Source organism: Manis javanica, chromosome 3 (assembly GCF_040802235.1).
Source record: "Manis javanica isolate MJ-LG chromosome 3, MJ_LKY, whole genome shotgun sequence".
NCBI classification, from domain to species: Eukaryota; Metazoa; Chordata; class Mammalia; order Pholidota; family Manidae; genus Manis; species Manis javanica.
This window is the reverse complement of record NC_133158.1, coordinates 31,061,971-31,086,302: the sequence shown is the minus strand read 5'-3', so window position 1 is coordinate 31,086,302 and position 24,332 is coordinate 31,061,971. Positions and strand designations below refer to the sequence as shown.

Genomic DNA, 24,332 nt, shown 5'->3' with positions numbered 1-24,332 from the left:
TGCAGTTCTTCTGAGAGCCCCGGCTACATGGAAAGCCTCATAAGGGATGAGCCTGCACCCGAGCCGCACCTCTGTGCACCATCCAAGAAAGATCTGAGTTCTAATTCTGGCTCCAGCTGTGTACCCCTCAGCTTGTCACCACCACTCTCCAGACCTCAGTTTCCTCATCATTAAAATGGGAGTGATTTTCTCCACATAGCAGGTTAATTATATGTACATAAATATGTGCATTTGTACACAGAAAAGTGCTCACAGAGACAACTAATGTGGCCCCTGTGGCCTCCACCCCATTCTGACGACTCACAGACAGCTGGCCTGGACATGTTTCATTCCCCAACCCCTTGTTGGTTACAGTCCCAGCAGTGTCTGGCCATGTGGTCAGTCCACAGGTACAACTCTCAGCTTACAGCATCTCAGTTGTCACCCCTCTATTCCTGTCCTCTCTTTTCCTGCTGGGTCCCCAAAGCCTCCCCAGTGGGAGAATGCCCAGAGAGATGGCAGGCTGCAGGGTAGACTGTGCTAGGTTTGAATGCTCAATGCTATGCTCCCCTAGGCAAGCCACTCACCCTCTCTAGACTTGTTTTTCACTTCTAAGTTAAGGACTTTCAACATTAAATTCTCCTGGGGTAGTGATGAGGAGTAAGTGGCAGCTCTGTGTTAAGTGCCTGGCATATAGTAGGGACTCAGCAAATGAGATTCCCTTCCCTCTGTTGACATTCCCAGATTCATCATCCTCACTCCCTGTTTCTTTCTTCCTCCTCCTCTTTTCCCTCTAGGAAGTCAGCCTTCCAGCAGGAGTACAAACACAGACACACATACGTAAATGTTAACTAGGGGCCCCAGCACAATTCATCATACTCAGTAAATAAATTTTTGCTGACTGAATAATCCAAAGAAATGAATTAGCAATGGTGAAATACCAGGCTGTAAGTAGCTGGGAGGGAGCATTTAGGAACAGGGGCTCCTCCCTGGGTCCTCACTTTACCTTGAGTTTAGCTCTGGGCTCAGGCATCCTGGTCCCAGTTGCAACATCTCTGGACAAGGGTATCTGAGTGAAGTTGAGGTTCTTCCTTTCCCTTTTGCAAAGTGGGCATGCAGAGAGAGCCCCATTCATTGACAGACTCAGAAAATAGCATTTCTTAAACCAGGACCTCCAAGTAAGTCCAAAGAATATTTCCAGAGCCACAAAGAGATGCAAATACCAATCCGAAGCCACCAGGGGAATTGCCTTTTCATTCAACAAGCCTGCACTTACCAGTTCGATTAATATTTATTGAGGTTCCAGTGCTGGGGATACAGCAGGCAAATGAGACCCAGTTCCTAGCCCCAGGGAGCCCCCAGCCTGATGGACAAGATAGATGAACATAAAAAGGTTAATTGCAACAAACTCTTCTTGGGGGTGGAAGCTGAGGGGAAATGATAAGGAAGAAATCAGGAGAGCTTCATGGAGGAGGAGTTGCTGGAGCCTTGAAGGATGAATAGGAGTTCTCCAGGCAGAGGAGTGGGGAGAGAAGGCATCCCTAGAAGTCTGGATGGTTCATGCATAGACATAGAGGCTTGGAAATGCAAGGGTCTGTGTGAGGAGCAGGAGAGGCTTGGTGTGGGAAAGACAGAGGATAATGAGAGGGGTCTAGAATAGTCACCTGGGACTCATGAGCCATGGTTAGGAGTTTGGGTGTTAGAGGGAGTCAAAGAAAGGTTTAGAAGAATTGAAAGAGCTCTCTTAGGTGCCAGACATGGGTCAGTGATGGGAGGATGGCAGGAGAAGAGGCAGGGAGACCAAGGTGAGGAGGCAGGACTGACAGATGGTAGTGGGCAACAAGTATGTGCGTATGCACTGACATGGTACCATCAACCCAAAGAAGTAGCATGAACGAGAACATGTTTCCCAGGCCTGGAAAAGATAGCCTACCCCAGGGAGTTCTCCCAGAACAGCTGTTGATTCCCCAGGCTCTGTGTTCTTCCAGGAAGGAAAGTGCCAGCTCCCTAATTAGCCCCTCTTCCTAGCCTCTGGCCTTGCAGAGGGGCAGCAAGGTCAACCATCACACACACCTGTGCCACCCAGTGGAAGCCTGGGGTAGGCCCACCAGGCTGAGGTTTTCTGACCTCATTATTTAGGGTCATGTGTGGCTCCCTAGACCCAGGTTCACACCCACCTCCCTTAGGGTCCCTGAACTCAGTTTCCCACGGTCCTGGTTTTCAGTCTAAGTTCCCCTACTCATTCTATAACCTTGGGCAATATCATTTCAGCTTTTTAAAGCTCAGTTTCCTCATCTGTAAAATGGGGTTTAAAAATAGAACCTACCTTTCAGGATGCTGCAAAGTTCACACCATATGGAACACACAGTAGGATGTTGATGTGATTGGTGGCTGGAGTGAGCCAGAAGTCAGCCTGCACCATCTGTAATGAGTGGGCAAGTACTGGCAGGGTTGCTTGGAACTGGGAACCTGGATTTGAGTCTCAGCAGACTGCCCTGGATCTGTCAGGGTCCTAGAGCCCAGCATTGCCCAGCCCCCACAGGTGGTATCTGAGAACCATCATATGCCAGTGCAATGAGGGGCTGGAAGAGATGCACCCCCTCCACCACCAACATTTTCCAGGGACATTCTGGAGAACCTCACCCCCTGAGTTTTTTCTGTTACTAACTGCTACCGTTATATTTTAGCTTGCAACCCTGCCAAACAGACATTATTGTCCCCATTTGCAGATGAGAAAACTCAGGGAGGTTGAGTCATTTGCTCAAGGTCCCACAAGCCAGTAAATGAAAGCAGGAATTTGAACCCAGGTCTGTCGGACCACAAAATCTTGGCCCAAAATCAGGTTGGCTGAGAGAGTTTTGAATGGTGGGAGGAGTAGATATGGGGCCCCAAGGTGGCTGGAGCAAAGACTTGGAACAAGCCAGGCCATGTGGTCCTACAGATAAACATTCTTTGGCCTCTTAAGTTCATGGGCCTAGGAGTACCTGAGTCCAGCATCTCAAACATAGGTAACTTTAGGCAGGGACAGAGGGAAGGATTTATGTGCAACATATCTAGGTGCAGATCTTGGTTCTGGTCCTCACTGACTCTGTAGCTCCTAAGCAAGTCACTTGCAGTCTGTAGGCCTCAATTTTCTCTTCTATGAAATGGGAAGAAGCCCAATCTCTCCAAGGGTGTTTGTGAAGGTCAGACAAGGAAGGGATGTGAGGGGCCTTTGGAAATAGCTTCTCATCCCTTAAGGACCTAGCAGGTAGTTCTTTATGACAGCAGTGGACCCAAGAGCTGCCCCAGGACCCCTGCCCAGACATCAGAAGACTCTGAGCTGGGCAAGGCAAGGGCAGGTGTACCCTCATTCCTGCTTCCCCTCACGGCGTAAAGTGACAGAATCCATTTCTCCCAGAGAGAACACAGCTGGCCTCCAATTGCATTTGATTCTGCCTCCCTCGGACCCAACTGGACCTATGCAACTGTCTTCCTTACGCAGATTGCCTCCATCAGACTGGACCAAGCTCCCACCATCATCCCTAGGCACACTGACCCTCACCAGTCCCCCAACTCTCTGGCCCCAAATGTGTCCCCAGCTCTGGCCAGCTATGCACCATCAACCCTCCCCTCACCCCCGCCCTATTTCTCATACCTTCCTCCAACCTGCCCCTCAGCCCGTGTCCACCGTAGGCAAATCATGCTGGAATAGGTAATTCTCCTGGCTAGCTTCCTGCCTCTCCCCTCTTCCCTGTGAGTGACCCTGACCTGTTGTTTCTAACCTTCCTGGAGTTGCAACACTAGTACCATTGTTGTCTGATTTCACAACACCTTTGCCTGTCCATTATCCCCTGCCTCCCAACATATCCTGGAAGGACAGGCCAGATATCCCAGCTGTATCTGCTGCAGAAAGGGAAGGCACAGGGAACAGGGCAGGGAGCTTAATGTCTGTGGCCAGAGTCCATCCTCAAGGATGACCTCAGCAATCTGCTTACATCCTTTCTTCAGACCTCAGTTTGCTTAACTGTGAAATGGGAGAATTGGATGGGTGTCCTTAAAGGTTCTTCTAGTTCTGGCATTTGATGAATCAAAATCACACAGCAGCAGATGCATCCTGCATCCTTTATTATGACACCTACCACAAGCTGAGGGCTGGAAATTGGGAGCTGGAGACATAGCTAATGTGGTTACAGCCCAATGAGGAGAAAAATGTCTCCTTCACAATATGATGTAGTCAAAGCTAAGCCAGAAACATGAATTAATTTTGTTGGTGGAATTGAAGGACTGTTTGAGGAAAGGGCATTTGAGCTGGACTTTGAAGGATGAATAGGAGTTTGTGGGTCTACCATTAGTAAAACCTTTAAAACTATGCTACTCAACATTTGAGTTGCCTCAGAAGTTAGGGACTATCCCATAACTGAGGTGAGGATACAAAAGCTAAAGTATACCAGGCCTGAAATGAGAGGAAATGGAAGCTTAGTCAGGTTCCAGTTCTAGTCTTAGATTCTGGGAACCAGATCCATGAGGTCCAGGGAGTCTGGTGTCTATTGGTGAAGGCTCTGCCCACTTGATACAGGGGCCATTGAGCAGGCAGGACTTAGGGCTCCTAAGTTTGTGAGTGTTGGGGCCCCCAGCTGGCCCACAGCATGCTGACCTTCACCTGTAAGTTGCTCTGGGCTTGGAGTCCTCAGCTTTGGATCACAGTTTTGGTTTACCCCTTCCTGGCTGAGGGAACTTGTCCTGGCCACCACACACCTCTGAACCACACATAGATTCCTCATCTACCACTTGGGTGCTCACAGCAGCCACTCCAGTAAGAGTTGTGAGGATCAAGCAATTTACTGTTTTGCACGTGGCCTTTACAAACTATCAAGTATGCTGGACACACCGAAGGGATTATTATTTTTGAAATGGTGGCTCATAGCCAGCCCCTTGTGGGCTGTTTGTTTTGTAATCAGGGAAAATGGTTTGCCCCCAGTGATGTCACAGTAATAATGGTGGGATTCCTGGCACAGACACATTTGCTCTGGCAAGACATGAGCTGCAACGGGCCCTCACCCTCTGCCCTTCTTTGCCCACCCTCACCCCAATTATCTCAGAACACTTGCATTTGGCGTTTTGTTGGGGGACAGAGGCTGCCTCTAGACCCTGGGGAGGGGGAGACTCCTGACCTGGCGCCTCCTGAGGTGGGAGCTAACTTAGAAGTCTGCCTGGATGGGAGGCCAGAAGAGCCCTCCCCGATCTGCACCCATCAGAAGGGGCTGATGTAGGAGCTCCCTGTCCCGGGCTGTTGGTAGGGGGCAGGAACCTCTCTGCATGGTACCCTGGGCTGCTCTGTTGGAACCCCAGCCAGGTGCATTCCGGGCCTGCTCCAGTGGAGCCAGGGCCACCCAGCACTAGCACCCTTAGCTTCTCTGCATCCCCGCCGCCCCACTCCCCCTGCCCACCGCATCTCACTCTACCTGGCCGAAGGGCAGAATGAAACCGACCCTGGTGAGGTCAGGGGGGTGAAAAGCAAGGGCATATCAGCGTGGCACTGCCGACAGGGGCCCTGCTGCTGGTGCTCCCAGCTCTCTGCCTCCTGCGGCCCCACTGCCGGCCGGGTTCTGATTTTGGTGCAGTGCAGACTTTCAGCTTAACGAGACAAATTGATATTCTGTGCCAACCCAGGGATGGAGCAGCAGCTCGGGACACTCAGGCGGCCAGCTTAAAAGTGGGCAGAGGGTGGGGGCCGGGAAAAGAGGCAGCTGTAGTCTGGAACTGCCTCCTGGGGCAACCCCCAGCCCCGACTCTCCCATCCCCTGCAACCTCTCCCCGCCAACAGGCACCCAACACACAAGTCCTAAACGTCCTTCTACCTTCCATGCCCTCCTCCCAAGCAGGGCACCCCTCTTAGAGGAGGCAGGGCAGTGAGAAAGGCTTCAGAATCCAAGTAGAAAGGAAGCTTCAGAATCCAAGAGAAGTCCCTTCACCTGCTGTGACCTCCTAACCTTGCTCCTAGGCCTGTCCTCCCACCAGTATGAATTTAAAGGGACAGCAGGCCTGCCAAAGATGAGGCAGGAATCGAGCAGCTGGCTGGGGCATTCCATTCCTGCAGACTCTTCACTGGGGGCTTTAGGGTCCTCTGGACATCATTAGTCCCCAAAACAGGCAGCCCCCAACTCATCACAGATGTCCCAGCAGATTTTGTGGGTGCAGGAGACATATGCAGACACCCCTGCCAGTGGGCAGGGGTGAGCAAAGAAATGGCCCCTTGAGAGGATCTTCTGCCGGCTTTGAGGTCAGGCAGGTATGGGTGCACAGGGGTGTAGTGTGGGCTGCGTTGTAGTGTTTGGGTGGCAGCAGGTCTCTCACTGCAGGCTCTGCTCTGTTGGCCCTGCAACCATAGATGTGATTAGCCTGTGCTTAGTCCACTGCTCCCCCATGGGACCTTTGCCCCCCAGGTCTGGGGAGTGTCCTGACCAAAAAGAGGAGAAACCAGAGCCCCTGTCCAGCCTAATGAGTCTCCCAGAAAGTAGGGGACGACTTAGGGCCATCTTCTCTGCTATCACTCCTCCCCTCCGCCACTGGCAGGACCCCCGCCCCTCCCTCCAGCTCAGCCCCAACCCTACCCTCACGTTGCCCTTGACATTCCCTCCTACTTCAGGGGAGCGGGCATATTCCTGGGACTCTGCCAACTTCAGTTCCTCATGATCCCACGGGAGGAATTAAAACCGCAAACAACACCGTGGTGGTTCGGTCCAGGCACCCCCGCCCCACTCTCCTCCCCCAGCCCCGCCACCAGCACAAGCCCTCCCGGCGCCCCTCCCTGTCCGCCCGCCCCCTCCCCCCAGCCTCCGCCAGCGCCGCGGCAGGGGCGGCCCCTGCCTCCCCCGAGATTGCATTTTGCCGGCGAGATGCTCTCCTAGAAGCCGGCGCCTCCGCCCCCCCGCCCCCCCACCTGCTCGGGCAGGATGGTACAGTCTGCAGAGGGACCCGGGCACGCTGGCTGGGCTCAGCCGCGGCACCAGCTGCCGCACCGCGATTACGGGGCTGCCCGCCTGGAAACCGTGCCGGATTTGTGGTGATTTTCATAGCCAAGTAAGTACCGGCATCCCCCAGCATGAGAAAATAAAAAATAAAAAGCGCCCCGCTCCGCTCTCCCCTTCCTCCCTCCCCATTTTATTTTATTTCATTTCATTTCGTTTTTTTCAGTGCTGATGGTGGTGGCAGTGACAGCGTGGAGGGGTGGGTGGGAGCGGGACTTGTTTATCTGGCAGCAGCTGAGGCTGCATTGGGAGCCGCCGCCGAAGGAAACACTAGTGTGAGGGTCCCTGTATTGAGGGGAGGGCTGGGGTGCTGGGGACACGAGCAAGGGAGCCTTAGACAGGAGGATGCTCGGGGTCTCAGGTAGATTCCGGCAGCCTCTGGACAGCAAATGCCCCCAATGGATGTTATGCAAGGCCAGCCAGCCGGCAGCCTGGGGAAGGTTCTCTTCCCTCTGAGCTTCGTCCCAGGGAGGTGCCGGGGACCTGAGGGTGCTCCTTGCCTGCCATGGACAGGGACCCAGGAAAGAGATTGAGGGAAGCTCTCCCAGAGGCCCTTTTGGTGGGGTGGGCTGCTGTGTTCCAGAATCACCAGGTCAAGCCAGCTGAGGCATGTGGCTGGGACAAGTGCCCAGGTCCCCAAGAAGGCCAGGAGAGGGTTAGGATTGGGCTGGCCAGGCCATTTTGCAGCAGCAAAGCTGGGTGGTGGAGTTGGCACTTTTGGCCCGAAAGGAAGCCCACTTTCTGGGCTAGCCTCTGTGGCCTCCACTGAGAGCGAATCACCAGGGGCTCCTCCTTGCCCCCTGCAGGGTCAGGATTGGGAAATCCACCAGGGGGCCTCTGCACTCCCCAAGAGTGGGTTGCTGCCTCCAACCACGCTTTCTAGCCAAGTGGCCATTCCAACACGGCTGCTCTCTGCTCACCCAGGTGATGTGGGGTGACATCTCTATGACTGGCCTGTCCCAGTCAGGCAAGGGTCCTAGGGGGTCTCAGGATCCCCCACCAGAGGCCCAGCCTGACTCGACCTTCAGAAGGGTAAGTGAGCAGGCAAGCTCAGCCAGCAGAGGGTCTTGGTGTAACACTGAATACCCCTTGCCCAGCAAAGAACAGGCTCCCCTGTGCCTGCATTACTCTCCAAATCACTGGGAGAAGCAGAGCTGACGTTTGGGGCATTTCCAGGAGTGGCAGCACCATCCGGAGAAATTCTCTTTTGACGTGAGCAGTAGGAGGGGGCTTGGAGCACAGGCTGTGGGGGCCTCTGCCTGTTAACTTCATTTAAGGAGCAGAATCAGGGAGGTGGCTGCAGCTCTGGGAGAACCCTGCAGAGGGGTACAGGAAAGGTGCTGATAGCCTGTATTATTTAGCCACCTTTGTATGCCAGTCCCATTCTCATCAGGGCATGTACATATCCACAGATTTGCTTAAGTGCACATATATAGGTTTACTACACATAATAGTGCATCATGTGTTCATATCATATACACACATACAGTGTCCATGCCCACAGATACACCCAATACATGTGAATACAGCTCACATCATTGACTCTCACCTGCAAAGTACAGTATGCTCACAAATGCAGCATGTACACACACATGTGTACCCATACCTGTAAATGCAGCATACCCACATGTGCATGTAGGGCTAACACAGGAGTACAGTAGGCCACACATGGGCAAATTGGCCTGCACACAGTACCCTGCAGCAGCTAGAAATGTGACATGTGCCCATGTGAAGGCTGTCCTCTGTGTTCAAGTGATCACACACATGTGGTGTCCTGAATGCCATCTGCATGCCTATCTGTATATTGGCAGGCACAGCATGCTGGCATGTGCCTACAGGTGAATGTAGGCTGCACACGTATGAAGACAGCTTGGGCACACAGGTACAGATACTCTCTGTGGATGCTCCATGCACACACCCAACCCTCCGCTTCTGAGCATCCCCTTTGGGAGTAAAGGTGCCTCAGTGGGCACTGGGGAGAGGCTTGCCCCTCAGGAGACTGTCCATGAGGACAGAGAGACACTGGCTCCCAAGTGGCCATGGCAGCTTCACACAGGCCTAAGTGGAGGGCCAGCCCACATTCACAGGAAGCTGTGAGTGGGCTCAGCAAGGACATCTTGGGTTATTGGTATTCTTCAGGTAGGCTGCCCAGAGCTGGGAAAGAGACAGAGGAAGGGGCAGGCACAGCTGCTGCATATGGTACAAACCACCAGGAAGAGCCCAGACTGGCCCCACCAACCCCCTTCCGTGGCACCAGAAACTGGCCCACTGGTGGGTGGTCTCAGTGAGCTGGAGCTCAGGATGTCTCCAGCTACTCCCAAAGTCCTCTCCAAACCAGAGGTCAGAAAATCTGCCTGTGGCTTACACTGTAGGGAAACTGAAATGCTAGGCTCCTCCCTCTGTTCTTCCCTGGGCCTTCTATCCCTTCCTTCCCACCCAGGAGAGCTATGTGTCAGAGACTAGGGTAAATAATAATAAGCCAGCTAGCATTCTCTGACCTAACTGCTCTTCATGCATCACTTCAGAGGGGCCTCCCGTAGCCTTGTTATTCCCATGCCACAGATAAGGAAGCTGCATGAAGAAGTGAGGACAGCTACCCAAGATCACACAGCTGGAACATAACAGAAATGAGGTAGAAACCAAACAACTGGGCTCCCTGCCTCCCCTCTTAGAGTCTCCTACCCCTTTTCTGTGTGAGGCCAGCTCCAATTTGGGATGCCAACTTCTTGGAAACCAACAGGCCAAGAACTTAGGATATGGGGGCAAGGCACCAAGAAAGGGTCCAGAGGGTCTCCTGTGGGTGAAGGTAGAGCTCTCTTAAGGCAGGTATGGCCCTGTCCTAGGCAGCTGGATGGCTCTGCCATCCCTTTACCCTATGGAATTGATGGCACCTAGAAAGCCACAGCACATGTGTGCATTCTGAAGTTATCTGGCCTGGTGTCCTTTAAAGAGGGAAACTGAGGGTCAGCCAGGGGATGAGACTTGGCCAAGATAACACTGTGCTTTCTGGAGAGAAGGGAGTCTTGCCAACCATTCTCAGGCCGCAGGCATGAAGCAGCAGGAGTCTGTTTGGGCCTCTCGTTCTCCCGAGATGTTTGATTCTGTAAGTTAAAGGAATGAATACATCGGGCCCAGCTGCTGCTCCTGACCAGCTGGTGACCTTGGGCAAGTGGCTTTGTCTGTCTGCACCTCCGTCTCCTCATCCAGGACCAGGGCCTGCCTGTTTCTGCCCTGCCTTACCCCACTGCTGTCTGAGAGCCTGAATACTGTAGAGGGCAATGCACAGAGGTGTGGCTGGCGTCAGGGCCTGGAGCCAGAGCGGGTGAGCACCTTGTTGCTATGATCAGCCAAGGTCAGGAAGGAAAGCAAGGAGGGGAGTCTCTAGGCTGGTGGTTCTCAAGCATGAATGGATCCTCCCTGGTGCATTTTCATAGGCGCCCCAGGATTCTCATCTCTCTAGTTTTGTACCCCAGGGATCAGATTGGATTGAGAGTGGTCTTGGGGGAGTTCACAGGATCTCAGAGCTGGGGATAGCATAGTGCTGTTCCCCTGCTTCTGCCACATCTGGGGAAACTGAGATCACCTGGCAAGCTGGTGGCAGAGTGAGACTGAAACTCAAGTCTCCAGCCCTCTGGTCCCCTATTCCACCCCTAGCCTCTGGCTTCACCCTGCTCAGCTAAAGCAGGCCCTTCCAGGGATGGGTCAGCTTTCAAATCCAGAACAAGACTATCTTCTCGGCAGTATGGCTGGGAGGAGTGCTCCAAAGAGACCCAGATTTTAAATAATGTATGTGAAACAGCTGGCCTATAATATCTGCAGGGTCAAGGTGTGGACTTGGGGGACCCTGAGGTGCAGGATGTAGCTCCTACCTGCCCTCCTCAGCTCCAGATGGCTACAGCGGATCTGTCTGGGGTGCAGGGGTTGGGTACCACATGCACACACACATGTGTGGGTTGGGCAGGCTCCCTCCCCCAGCCCTGCCTGGAACATGCAGAGCAGTTCCAGTGTGGGAGTCAGGCTAGTCTCCTGCTTGGAATCTGAGGACCCTAGCCCACCCTACCTTCTCCAAGGCCAGGACACAGAACCTGTAGTAATTCATTTTTCTCTCCCAGTTGGAACCTCAAAGAAAATTTTTAGGGAGACTGTCCCCCTGGACAGAGATAGTCAGATGTCTGGCTGTACCCCTCATTAAGAGCTGGTACTAGGTAAAGGAGATAACAAGGCAGTGGGGTGGAGCCTCAGTTCACCCACCTGTAAAATGGATGATAATAGCACCCAGCTCTCAGGCTATTGTGAGGGGCAAGTGGGAAAACTAATGGACAGGAAGTGCTGAGCTCAGGGTGTGTCCCATAGTGATGGCTCAGTGAATGGGAGCTGTCCAGGTTGAGAATCAGTCTGGATTGAGAGCCAGAAGGTTTGAGTTAAGGACCTGCCTCTGCCACTTAAGAGTGTCCTTGAGTCAGTGTCCCTGTCGCCTCAAGCCTTGGAGTTTGCTCTGTTAAATGGGACTGTGTTGTCCAGGTTTCCCACTTCAATGGGTTGCTTTAAGAGGACAGTGAAAAAACAGGTGATGCTTTCAACACCTCCTGAGAACCTATTCTGTGCTCGGCAATGTACTGAGGGCTCCGTCCTGGTCTCCAGTAGGGAGCCCTGCAGTGGACAGAGGGAGTGTTTTTGCAGACCTTAGAAGCGTGGAATGCAATCCAGGAAACCTCTGCAGGGTCAGAGGAGTGAAGGGCAAGAGGGCCAGGCCTGATGGATATAAGGGGAGGGGGCCAGGGCTGGAGTTGCTGCAGAGGGCCCCAGTTGTAGGGCAAGAGGCCCTGAGCTGAGGCTCAGGAGAAATGGTGCCAGGTCCAGCTCCGTCACTGGTGGGTACCCTTGAGCCAGTAGTGTCAGCCCCCTGGTCCATGCTTTCCCCTGGAAAGAAGGGTGGTGATCCACCTGCCTTGTGTCCTCAGTAAAGGCAGATCCTCCTGCCAATTGGCTCTTAGGCAGAGGGGTCTGGGACACTGCAAGTCCCAGGCAGTAACAACTGCAGTAGCGGATTCCGCCTCCATGATTGTTTCCTGGGGCCGCCGTAACAAATGACCACAGACAGGATGGCTTTCAACAACAGAAATTTGTTCTCTCACAGTTCTAAGAATGGAAGTCTGAAATCAAGGTGTCAGAAGGCAGGTTCCTTCTGGAGGTCCTGAGGGGGACTCTGTCCCCTGCCTCTCTCCCAGCTTCTGATGGTCACCAGTGATCCCTGGCATCCTTGGCTTGTAGCTGCAGCACTCCAATCTCCACCTCTATCTTCACATCCCCTTCTCTCTGGGTCTGTCTGTGTCCTCTCCTCTTTTTATAAGGACCCTGGTTATTGGCTATAGGGCTCACCTTAAATCCAGAATTATTTCATCTGAGAATCTTTAACTAAATACATTTGCAAAGACTCTTTCCAAATAAGGATAAGGCCACAAGCTGAGGTTCCAGGTGGACATGAATTTGGAGGGGACACTATTCAACCCACAGTCACCAGAATTTATTGAATGTTTACTGTTAGTGAGCCCTTTGCAGTGTCTCATTTCTTCCTGTCACCTATTAAAGATAAAGAAACCAAAGCTCAGCAAGTTAAGAACATGCCCAAGTCTTACAGCAAGTGAGGGGCAGAGCTGGGATTTGAACCCAAGTGCTTTTTCTCCTTTTTAACCTTTTTGGAGCTGTCTGGGGGATGCCTATAGCCAGGAACCATGGAGCAGGAACTGGACCCAGCCCTGTGTTGACCCAGGACCTATGGGGACTCCAGGGCCCCAGAGAAAAGAGCTGGAAATGGCTGGGGGAGCGTAGAGGTAGGAGAGGGGCCTGCCAGCCCCAGAAGACCTGTACAGCAGAAGATTGAGAACCCACAGTCTCTTCTCATCTCTGCCACTCTCTGTGCCCCTCAGTGTCCACATCTAGAGAATGGGGACAGCAACACCGATCTTGTGAGGTAATTGCCAAGTTCTAACATGTTAATCAGAATAGTCATTACTAACAGCTAATGTGTCCTCAAGCACTTCATAAATATTTTTTCATTTAATGTGTGAGAGGGTAACTGCTTATTCCAAGCCACATCCTAATAATTGGCTCTCCCATTAAATAGCTGCATGTGGTTGAACAACTTCATCTCGGTTTACTTCTCCATAAAATGGGGGTAACATTAGTACCTACCTTCCCAGTTGTCACAAGAGGCAAACAGGATTCAAGTGCCTAGCCTGGGATTATGGTCCACTTGAAGGCTCAGAGGATGTTTTCTCATCTGTAAAATGTGAGTAATAATAGTGTTATTACTATTACACTATTATTTTCTGTGTAAGGATTTGGCAAAGTAATGCAAAGGAAGCATTTTGCTCAGAATCTGTGCAGCAATCGATATTAAAGTGGCCTCCTCTTGTGCCATCAAAAAGACTTGAATTTAAATCTTAATGTCAGTGTTTACTGCTGTGTAACCTTGAGCTGTATCTTTGCCTCTCCTAGCTTGGCATCCTGACATGTAAAGTGGGGTTGAAGAAACCTTCCTCTCAAGATACTGTGTGTGACATGACAGATAGAAAACTCTCAAATGGGGCCCTGATATATTCGAAATACATCAAGCTTTTGTCCTACTTCTGGGGAAAGGCCTCCTGAAGGCTTCCTTAAAGACATCCTCAAAAGGGGCAATCCTAGTCCAAAGCAGGTGGATGTGATTTTTGCCAAGACCCAGAGGAGTCATGCTGTAGTGGAGCACAGGGTTGAAAGAGCCTGTGGGAGGATGCTGTGAATGCATGGCCCCATTTTGGGTCCAAGAGCCATAGGGCTTCAAAGAAAGAGAGCAGGTCTCTCTGGGGCTCCTATACCACCCTAAGGGCAGTTTCCTATAAGAGGCCTTCTCCGTACTGGCTCGGACTGCTCCACTGGGCCACACCTGGCTGCCCCAGGGACCACTGCATGGAGACCACGGGAGACAGCACACCCAGAGACACTCATTCCAGCCTGGCTCCCTCACACCTCGCCTCACATCAGCTCAAGGGTGGCACGGGGAGCTGAGCTGTCAGTTTTCTGTTGAGGCTGTTGGAGGGGTGGGGGATCTTGAGAAGCCTTTTGGGGATGTCCCCCAGCCTACCTGAGGCCTCTGCACCAGTTGAAGGCCAGAAGCTTGTCTGGGGCAAGGGGTGCTGAGCACCACTGACTGAGTCTTCCCAGCATTCTACTCCATGCCTGTGGGCTGACGTAGTGGCGTGTAGCACAGTGGTTAAGGACCAAGTCTGGGCCCAGCCTTCCCAACATCAAGCCCAAGGCCTGGGCACTAACCAGTTGTGTGTTCTTCATCTCTGAGCCTTGGTTCCCTCAGCTATAAAATGGGACAATTATAGTTCCTACCTTGTAGGGCTATTGTGATTGAAGCTGACAATGTGAGTCCCCAGATGCAGGTTTTGACATCTCTGAAGTAGGGGTGCCTGTTACAGCTGGTGGCATGTCACAGTACAACAGTCATGCCTTTTGCTTTCTTAAGTATACATAAAGTCGCAATGCATCTTACAACGGATGCACCTTAGAATCAATGAAATGTGGTAAAGAACATCAGAATTATACAGGACTTAGAACAAGTGGGAACAGTCTGGTGGGAACAAGCCTATCTCCCACCTTTGGCATTTCTGTGCACCTCACAGGAGACTTTATTTCCTTTTCTGAAACAGTGGGCATGAGACTACCCACCTCCAAGAGCTGTTGTGAGAAGTCAGGAAGTTTATGTGTATATCCCATGCCCAGCAGAGTGCCTGTATACAGTAGGTACCTAATAATTGGCAGCTCAAAACAATAAACAAAGACAGTAGTGCAGGGAGAAGTTTAAAACACAGACTCCAGAATTCTAATTCCTGCTCCACCACTTCCTTGCTGTGTGACATTGTACAAGCATTTTAACTTCTCTCTGCCTTAGTCCCACCATCTGTAAAATGGGGATAACAAAGGTATCCAATTCATGGGATTACTGTGAAAATTAAATAAAGTGCTTAGGGCAGTGCTTGGCAGAAGTGTAGGCAATTATTATTTCATGAACTTCTAATGAGCCTCTTCTAGTTCAATAGATGATAGCTAAAACAAACACCGGGTTCAGTGAAATAATAATACAGACTGCACTCGTTTTACCAGTGGGGTGGCTGAGGCCCAAGATGCCCAGAGTCACTCAGCTGGCTCTTCACAGTGCTTGAACCAGACCCTGGTGTCCAGACACCAGCCTGATGTTGCCTCCTTGCCCATGTCAGTCCAGGACTCTGTAATTCTTATGGGGAACGGAGGGATCCTGGGATGCAACCAGTTGTGCATCCACTGTGCCTGGGCTCTCATTGGAAGTGGTTTCCTTCTTCCTTCAGGTTTCTGCCTGTTCAGCGCCAAACCAGGGAAGGGGCTGAGCTGGGGTGTGCCCAAGGTCAGCAAAGCCTAGCAACCACCCCACAGGCCTGCCAGCCAGCACTTCCTGGCCTCCCAGTGCCTTCTCAGTGGCTGCTGCAGAGTTGACACAGCAAAACTCCCTCCTGCAGAGAGCAAGAGCCCCAGCTGGCCAGCTGGTCCCACAGACAGTGCCAGGGCCACAGAATGTGTTGGAGTGGGAGGAAGGGAGCAGAGACCTGGGTGAAGCCTGGCCTTGACAAACACTCCAAGCAACCTTGGACCCATCACACTCCCTTTCTGGGCACCAGTTTCCCATCTTTGAAACAAAGACTTTGGGACCAAAGGGGCTCCCTGGGACTTTAGTTAAATGTCTCAGATTTGAAGCTGCCCAGGCATTACTGATAGGGTCATAGGGAGGGACAGGGTGGAGGAAAGGCTGGCTATGTTGTGTGTGTGCACATCCTTAGGGATCTTGGGTGGGGGTCCCCAGGAGCAAGATTGAAACAGCAGCAGCTCCTGCTCACCCCAGGGTAATTCTGCAGAGGAGGCAAATGGAAGGTATAACAGCCCAGCAGCTGGGGAACAAGCGTTATGGGCGGTGAAGGGGGCCTGGGCTGGGCACTGGTGGCATCCATACTCACATGATTATTTGGGATGCAAAGGTTGCTGAGAACCAGTCTCTTCCTAGCAACTCTCTGAAGGCAGGAGATTAAGAGCTCTTTCGACCACTTCTAACTTTATCAACTTACATGACTCACTTCAGATTAAAATGAGGCCCTTCTCCCCATCCCACCCCCAGCCAATTTCGGGTTTCCAAGCTTGGAGGATCTGGAAGAAGAAAGAGAATGTAAATCAATAAAACCAATATTGGCTGAGTACTTAATGTGTGCCGGGCCATGTGCCCAGCTCCTCACCAAGCGTAGAGATGAATCAGCTCCAGAAACAACTGTCACTGGGGAGCCCAGACAGCCCCAAGTGGCAGGTGGCACCACCAGGTGATAGCAGATGCCCAGCTAGGGGCTGAACCAGCAGTAACTTCTGTGCCCTGAGACTTGGCCTCACCAACCATAGTCTTTGGATCTCACAGAGCCTCAGTTTCCTCATCTGTAAAATGGGGCCACTGTAGGGAGGAATCTGTGGCCTTGGCCACCCCTATGCTCAGTGGTAACAGAATTAAGTAAGTGAGGCTGGACATGGGGGTCCAGGGCTGTTTCTAGGTGTTTCTCTGCCCTTTCGGAGGGCTGAGTCTGCCCTGGTAGCCTCTTGGGGAGGGAATTCAAACATCTCCCCTTCCCCTGGCCCCTCCAGAACCTTCTCCAGGGAATCTCTCTGAACTCCAGAGTCCAACCTCCACAGTGGGCCTGCAGCAGCTAAAGATGAGTGCAAATACTGGTGTTGAAACTTTTCCAACAAACTTTCACCACCACCCCCCATGATCTCCCTCAACCTTACTACAGCCTTCAGGGTAACCTGGGAGCTTCCAGGTAATAAAAAGAGATGTCATGCTAGGCCCTATACATGCACACCTTCCTTTACCCTCACAACTGCATCTAGACCCATTTATAGAGGAGAGCTGGTACTGGAGAAGTGGGATGGTTTAGGCAAGATCTCAGAGCCGGGAAGGGGAGGAAACCCAGTCCTTGTTATCCTGCTGTGCGCACTGGACTCAAGGGGAGACTGAGGCACAGAGTGGAGTTGCCCAAGGTTGCTGAGTGTCTAGAAGTCCAGGACTCTGTCCATGGTATCAGCTGCCACCTCCAAAATCCATATACCACCCCAATGCTCCAAGGCCTTGGGCCAGATCTCCAGCCAGGAACAGGGCCTGCCATATCCCCAACACAGCCACCTGCAGGGGCACAGGGCAAGTTCAGGGTACCCTCGCAATGCTAGGCCTGCACCACAGGAATCAGCCACATGCTTGCTCTTCGTGCTCACTCCCTGAAAGCCAGCTGGGTAACCCTCAGAGGCTCGGAGGCACACTGGGTCCACATTCTGGGGAGAGAGGACTTATATTTCTCAAGCACTTACTTACCAGACACCAATGGGGGAACTGTAGTTCAAATCCAAGGTTTGCCACTGATAAGTTGTGTCCCTGTGGGTGAGTTATGGCTCCTTTCTGAGCCTCAGTTTTTCCCATATGGAGGGGTGGGGGTGACCTTAGCTGTTGTAGAGACTATGCCTAGGAGCTACTATGATTATCACCCCGGCTAGTGAAACAGTCCTCCTGTCCATCCTGTGAAGAAAGCATTCTTATCCTCACTTTACAGATGGGCACACAGCTTTTTCAGAGAGGTCCAGGGACTCGCCCCTGGTCACACAGGTTAGCCATAGGGCCATGTTCGTGGACTTTCAGGACCTTGTTATCATATTCTTAGGAACTCAGAGGGGCAGCCAAGGACACTGCCCAGAGAGGGTTTTCTGTGCCAGGGACAGAAAATCACAGAATGCAGAATTGTGGAATCATAGATGGAGGAGACAGCACAGGGCAGTGGTTAAGAGCAGACCCTGGAACCTGAGAGCCTGGGCTTGATTCCCATCCCCAGTGCTTCCTAACTGTGTGACCTTGAGTGAGCAACTTACCCTCTCTGTGCCTCAGTTACCTCACCTGTAAAACAGGAGTAAATGATAGTACCAGCTTCATAGAGTTATTGTGCAGATTAAATAATTTAATAGGTCTTAAGGGCCTAGAACAGTGCCTGACACTCTTCATAGGAAGCTCTATGGAGTATCAGCCAATATTATTAATCATGGAATCAGAATGGCAGGGAGAGCCATTTTCAAGTCCAGACTCCACAGCCCCCATTCACTGCATCTGTGACTTATCCCCACCTACCCTTCCAGCATCTTCCTCCATGCTTTGCCTTCATACTACTTTTCCTTTATCAGTTAATAATTACTTCATCCACTAAATCAGGAATTTAGTCATTCCTGCAAACGGGAGTACAGCTCCCATTCACATGGACCGTTTTTGCCATCTCTGCACCTTTGCCCAGGCTGTGCCCATTCCTGGAACAGCATTTAGCCATCCTTCAAAATCCCACTTAAATGCCCTCTTATTCAGAAAGACTTCCTGCCTCTCCGTAGATTGTGAGTCCCCAAGCAGTAATCTCTGGGCCTCTGGAGCCATGTTCCAGCTGATGAATTTTGTTTGTTTTTATTTTTGTGTTTTTCAGAGTTTCATTAGAACATTGTTGAACAAACACATGTTGATTAATGAAAAGATGACCTTCCTCACTGGTCTCTTGCCCCCCTAATTTTCTGTTCTCCCTAAGTGGTCAGATGGATCCTTTTAATAATATAAATCAGACTGTGATGTTCCTGCTTAAAACCCTATAGTCCTTGCCGTGATATATAGAAAAAACCTAGCTCCCTTTCTGTAGCCTGTAAGCCATTCAGTGTCTGGCTGCCTCTCTGTCCTCACTTGCACTTCTAGAGCTTATCAGCCTCCTTTCCACACTTCAAACTCATCAGCCTCTTTCCTGCCTCCGGGCCTTTGCACATGCTGCTTCCCCATCTAAAATGCTTTTTTTCTTTTTCTTTATATGATAAGCTCCTTCTCATCAAGCTAAGTGGCATTTCCCCACTGAGGCCATCCCTAATCTATTTAAAGGAGCTTCCCCCGTCATGGCACTTGTGTTCTAATAGTATTTATCACAGTGGACATTCTTTTCTGTGTTTATTCCCTTGTTTGTTGTCTGTCACCCCTCTAGACAACCATCTCCTTGAGGAAAGGAAGCTTATGTCCCATTCACTCATATTCTAGGGCCTGAGACAGGGGTAAGTCTCTGTTCTGTGCAGCAGCAAAGGGGAAAAGTACTCTTCCTCAGCATCACACTTGACACCGTATCTACAAGGGAGAAATTATTGTGGGAAGTTGCCCAGGAGCCATATGTTCAATCCACCTGCCTTTAGTGAGCCTCCCTATGCTTCCCTGGAGAGAGAAGGACAGACAGGAGAAAAGGGGGGAGACAGACAAAGGCTGCAGCCTTAAATGAAACTAATGCAATCCTAGTCTCCTACCCATTACATTCTAGCTGGGGAGAGGGCACAGAGACAGGTCTATAAATGGGCTCACACCAAGTAACAGCAAAGGTGTGAGGCAGACTACAGCAGAGGATGATACAGGAGGAAGAGCTCTTGGATGCCTGTTCTCTGAAAAAGGGGGCTTTATTGCTTGCTTTGTGGCTCCACTGTGGACTCTCGAACTTGAAGAGCCTTTAATGATAGGTTTGGGGGCTGGCCTTAATAAAGGGAAATTTGTACTGATTAGACCTACACAGGTAGAGCTCCAGAAAGAGTGTGCCTGACACTTACCTGCCGTCCCCCCTCCCACTCCCACCCAAGCCACCAGCCTTCTCCCCACCAGCAGGGCACCATGAGGTGGCTGGAAAAGAAACCACATAGCAACTGCTTGGTAAATCCTATTTTCTTTTTCTAAACTGCAGTCATTTGAATTATAAAATTAATGGCATGCTCATCAGAACAAGTGGAATGATACAGAAGGGTCTATGGCAAAACAACTAATTTTCCTCTCCCCACATCCCACGTTTACTTGATGTAACCACTGTTGATACCCTGTTTGACTGTTTCTGAGATGCATGTTCTCTCCACATTTTCACATTCTTGAACCTAGGATAGATGTTGCCACTGATAGCACATCATAGTTTCATTGGAAACACTTTTTCTTTCTGGTGGCGTGTAATCCATGGTGTGACTTAAATCTGACTTAGGGTCACCAAAAGCTGTCAATATGCTGTTCTTTCCCCTTGATTTTTCTTTCACTTCCTGGCAGATATAACTTGGGAGAGATTTTGTTTCTTTTCTACGGGATTATGTTTTTCATACCCATGCCTTTGTTCTGTCCCTTTTGTGTACTGTGGCTATCCTGGTGGCTCGGCAGTGTTTGAATGAGAGACAATAGAGGCTAGTGCAGATGACAGGGACTTGGCAGCTGCCAGCTCTGCCGTTTAACAGCAGTGGTGTACCTACTCTGTACCCCTGTTACCACAGGAAGGCGCTAGCACACATGTGGGGTGCCCAGCACAGCCTGGCACCTACTGTGGGCCCAGGTCTGGTGCTTGACGTGATGTGTGGCATAGCAGGAATGTCATCGCCCTCTCGACATCTCAGTAGCCCTGAAATCCAGAGGCGGGGCAGGGACTCTGAGCTCAAATAAAAAGGTTAGATGCAAAAAGTCAGCTAAAAAAAGGCATGTGCAAACAAGGGCAGGAGGTAAAGTCAGAAAACAGGCTCAAAGGTCAGGAGAGAAAATAGAGGGGTGGAAAACATGAATCTGAAAAGACAGTCTCCTCACCCCCAAAGCAAATAAGACATATTTTAAAATATCAACTGTAGCAAATCAGGCTACTTAGTAAAAGAAAGTTACAGAGAGGCCAAGGTGATCTGCTGGTCCCCCTGGCCCAGCCACAACCAGGTGCAGGTCCAGCACATACCAGAGGGCCCCTGGGGCAGCCAGATGCACCTATGGGCCACAGCCCCCTGGGCTCCTTCCCTGCACAGGTTCTGAATCAGAACATCATTGTCTGACATGTGTACAGGCACTGTTTTAAGTGCTTTGCAGGATTTATTTAATACAGCATCTCTCTGGCAGTTATCATCCCCATTTTACAGATGAGGAAACTGAGGCTCTGAGGCATTCAGTGCACCCAGCCAGCAGCCTGATTCTAGAGCCCCCAGCTTAACCATTACAACATCAGCCCTATAATCCTAGGGCACTGAATCTAGCAGAGACACCAGCAATTCCAGGCCACTGTGCTAACAGTCTGGCTGGGGGAACCACCCGGATGTGGTAGCCTGGTTGAGGCCCCAGAACAGCCTCAGGAGGTCCTCACAGGGCAGCCAAGTGGAAGGATAAATAAGAGCTAGCCAGCTGGAAGGAAGGTCGGAAGTGGGAAGGGTGCTCCAGGCAAGGCACAGCTTGAGCGGGGGTGGAAGCTACCCCCGGCGGCTGGGAGCAGAAGGCACCAAGTGGGCTGCGAGCACGCAGCCAGAGGCAGCCAGAGGCAGCCAGGTCAAGCCAAAGGTGGTGGGCTGAACAATTTTAAGCTGGGGAGTGACGTTTCCAGACTGGCCCATTTGGAAGATCCCACAAGCCTAGTGAGGATAACGGGCTGGAGGGAGGAGGGTGGAGGCCCACGAGGAGGGGGCTGCCCAGGTGTCCGTATGAGCGCAGGCAGAATGGAGCTGCAGGTTCCCAAGGGAGCGGGATATGGCAAACTGACAGGGAGGGGCAGCAAGGAGGAAGCACAGTGACTCCCAGCTGATGTTGGGGGTTCTTTGGAGAGAGACGGCAATGGTGAGAGGGGAAATGGGGTGGGGAGAACCTGTGGATCCGATCATGGGGAAGGGCTGGCAAATCTGCTTAATTAGCAGCTGGAGGGATGATTATGAACAAACTACTGGACACTACTCACTGAAGGGATGTAAAAGTCCTTCATAAAATGAAAATAGCCACCCATACCTAAAGGGGAGCATTCACTCATTCCATAAACGTCAGTTGAGGGCCTACTGTGTGCACCAGTCTCTGGAAATCCCACACCAACTACAAGCTGGTTCATTGCTTTGTGGGCTTGCATGCAAGTGGGTGAAGATAGACAGAAAATAAAGACACAAGTGGGTGGCATGTCATGGAGTGGCCAGTGCATGGAGAACAGTAAGTCAGGGGAAAGAAGATGAAGAGGGTTGTTCTGAACTGGGGGGTCAGGTAAGGTCTCCCCGAGAAGGTAGCATTTGAGCAGACCCCTGAGGGAGCCACCTGGCTGTCTGAGAAGTGGGTTCCAGGCAGAAGGAGAAGCCGGTGCAAAGGCCCTGAGTGGGTTCAAGGCATAGTGAGGAAGTTAGCAAGATGGAGGGGAGTGAGCAAGGGAGCGGGTGGGAGGTCAGTTCAGGGAGGTATCAGGTGGGGAGTGCTGACCAAGCAGGGCTTCGTGGACCATTGTATGGACTTTGTCTTTTCCTCTATGGATAATGGGAGGCACAGGAGGGCTCCAAGCAGAAGAGGGACTTGATTTGTCTTTGGCTGGGGGGAGAACAGACTAGTGGGTAAGATAAGAGGCAGGGAGGCTGGGGAGGAAGCTACTGCAAAACATGATGAGAGAAGATGGTGGCTTGGACCAGGATAGAGATTGTGGAGATGGGGAGAAGTGGTCACATTGTTTTATATGAAGGTAGAAAAGAAAGATTTACAAATGGATATTTGATGAGATAATTTTTCCCAGCACACAGCACATTGTCTAGCACTTGGTAAATACTTAGTGAATATTGGATGAAGGATTGATGGGGGGATAGATGGATGGGTGGGTGGGTGGGTGAGGGGATGGACAGAAGGATGGATGGACTGACAGATGGGTGGAGGGATGGATAGATGAATGGATAGGTGGGTGGTGGGATGGATGGGTGGAAGGAAGGAAGGATGTATGGATGGATAGATAGGTGGGTAGAAGGATGAATGGATGGATGGATGGATAAGTAGATGGAGGGATGGATAGAGGGGTGGATGAAGACAAAGAGGCAGGAAGGCAAGGAGAGAGGAGAGCAGTCAGGCCTTGAATGCCAGACCAAAGAATCCAAACTTTTTCTTGGAGACAGTGGGGGCCATTATAGGTTCTTGAGCAAGGGCATGACAGGAGGTAAGTACTGTTGGAGGTACTCTCAGATGGTGGCATTGGGCAGTACCTGGCTCCATGTCCCAAGCTGGTGACTCCCATGGACACTGGTAGCCAATCTCCTGTTTCCTGCTGTCCATCCCCCAGGCCTCATTACATATTTGTTAACAAGTATTCAGTGAGAACTGACTCTGAGCTGAGGGCACTGGGGACATGGTACAAATGAACCAGACCAGTCTCTGTCCACAGGACACAGCTTCATCCCTACAAAGCTGTAGAATAAGAGACAGAATGCAGCTTACTCCCAGGGCTCAGTGACCACCCTCCCCCACCGCCCAACTTCATGCTGAGAGGTGATGGGTTGCCCTCTGCCCTTTCCCATGACCTTGGCTTCCTGAAGCCTTAGTGGGCACCTTCAGGTGAGCCAGACAAGGCCTTACAATAGGTTTTGGAACCCTCAGGGCCCCTAGTGTCCTCCTTCTAACACCTAACACAGGGTATTTCTTGTTTGGAATTTTCAGTCTTTGGCTTCACTTGAGGTTTATTTTGGTCATGTGTATGCATGCACACACATGTACTCATGAGGAAAAGATGTGCTGGCAATGGGTAAAGGAGGAGGAACTGACATGCATTTAAGTCCCACTGTGTTTCAGGCCCATTACATATTAATTTGTTGATTTAACAAATATTTCTTGAACTCTCACTATGTGTCAGGCAGTTTGAACAAGTGGTGAAAAAGACAGATGAAGTCTTACTAATAAGTAAAATAATTCCAGCCAGTGGGGACTGTTATAAGGAAAATTGACAGGCGAATAGAAGGGGCTGCCTGGGACAGCTTGAGTAGGATAGTCAGGGAGGACCTCACTGAGGAAGTGACATTTCAGATGATAGGTACCTGGTCATGCCACCAGCTGGGGAAAGCAGTCCCAGCAAAATAGCCAGTACATGCAAAGGCCCTGAGGTGGAAACAAGCTAGATTTGTTCAAAGATCGAAGGCCACTGTGGCTGTGCAAAATGACTGAAGGGGAAAGAGGTGGATGAGGCAGAAGGCATGATCACAGGCCAGATCATAGGGGGCTTTGTAGGTCATATATGTTGTTTGGATTTGATCCTGACTCTGAAGGGTGTTCAGCAGGGGTAAATAATAGACACAGATCCCTCTGGCTGCTGGTGGAAAAGGGGTTGTTATCTCATTCACTTTTTGCACAATCCCAGGCAGATGGTGATAAAATTCCCATTGAGTTGCACAGCTAGGAAGTGACAGAATAGGTTGAACCCAACTGTGGGTTACAAATACTGCCCTAGATCAGGGTGCCCATAGAAGAGA

At 51.2% G+C, this 24,332-nt stretch overlaps 1 protein-coding gene across 20 annotated transcripts in view; it reads left to right on the top strand.

The window, feature by feature from the left end:
• ATP2B2 (ATPase plasma membrane Ca2+ transporting 2) overlaps positions 1-24,332 on the top strand; it is a 358,301-nt gene that overhangs the window by 182,640 nt on the left and 151,329 nt on the right. For 8 of the 20 annotated variants that reach the window (XM_073231039.1, XM_037000337.2, XM_037000336.2 and 5 more), the window contains exon 1: positions 6,901-7,041. The exons of the other annotated variants lie outside the window; for them this stretch is intronic. The gene's annotated coding sequence lies outside the window, so the exon portion shown is untranslated. Of the gene's footprint in view, positions 1-6,900; positions 7,042-24,332 lie in introns of those variants that run through there. 20 annotated transcript variants of the gene reach the window in all.